The sequence below is a fragment of the Schistocerca nitens genome, chromosome 1 (assembly GCF_023898315.1).
Source record: "Schistocerca nitens isolate TAMUIC-IGC-003100 chromosome 1, iqSchNite1.1, whole genome shotgun sequence".
Classification (NCBI taxonomy): domain Eukaryota; kingdom Metazoa; phylum Arthropoda; class Insecta; order Orthoptera; family Acrididae; genus Schistocerca; species Schistocerca nitens.
Genome location: NC_064614.1, coordinates 210,261,957 through 210,263,037, shown reverse-complemented (window position 1 = coordinate 210,263,037; position 1,081 = coordinate 210,261,957). Strand labels below are relative to the sequence as shown.

At 49.0% G+C, this 1,081-nt stretch overlaps 1 pseudogene; it reads left to right on the top strand.

The window, feature by feature from the left end:
* Positions 1–301: 301 nt before the first annotated feature.
* On the top strand, positions 302–419 carry LOC126203221 (5S ribosomal RNA; annotated as a pseudogene).
* The last annotated feature ends 662 nt before the right edge of the window (positions 420–1,081 follow it).

Sequence of the window (1,081 nt, the reverse complement as noted above, 5' to 3'; positions counted from 1 at the left end):
TCACTTCTTGATTGTTTAACACCAGTGATTTGAGCACATCACAATCTACATCTTTGTTTCACAAAGAAAATTCAACAATTTACTCAAATCGTCTTTTGGACATAATTAACCCTGTAGTTGCTACAGATACTCTCTCTGCAGTTCCGCGCTGAGCATGGCTTTGTTGCCACTGTACTGCTTGCCAAATGCTGTTACCTGGGCTGAGAGACAGCATTCTCGTCACTATAAAAGACTTGTCATCCTATTTTAAGAAAACTATTCAATGAAGTATTTTCATTTTTGATACCTTCACTCTGTAAAACGCAACGGCCTTGCCGCAGTGGATACACCGGTTCCCGTGAGATCACCGAAGTTAAGCGCTGTCGGGCGTGGTCGGCACTTGGATGGGTGACCATCCAGGCCGCCATGCGCTGTTGCCGTTTTTGGGGTTCACTCAGCCTCGTGATGCCAATTGAGGAACTATTCGACCGAATAGTACCGGCTTAGGTCAAGAATACCATCGTAACGAGCGGGAGAGCGGTGTGCTGACCCCACGCCCCTCCTATCCGCATCCTCCTTGAGGATGACACGGCGGTCGGACGGCCCCGGTAGGCCACTCGTGGCCTGCAGACGGAGTGCTTTCATAGTGACGAGATGAAACTTGGGTGGCTCATTACACCCCTGAGACAGAAAGACAGTCGTCACAGTGGCGTCACACCAATTCTCCGCCTGCCAAAATGTTCAAAACCACTATTTCGGGCAAAAAGAAAAATCACCGTAAAGGCATCATTTTGGTCGAATATCTTCCTGAGGGGAGACCATCAATGCACAAAGATATTGTGAGAGCCTAAAATCTCAACAGAAGCATTCAAAACCAAAGGAGGGGAATACTGAAGAGCGGAGTGTCATTTTTGCACAACAACGCCCGTACTCTCACAGCCCCAGCCACCAAGGCGCTCTTGGACTCATTTCGTTGGGATTTTTTGAAGCACCTCGCGTATTGCCCTGATTGATTGGTTGGTTGATTTGGGGGGGGGGGGGGGGGACCAAACAACAAGGTCATCGGTCCCATCGGATTAGTGAAGGATGGGGAAGGAAGTCG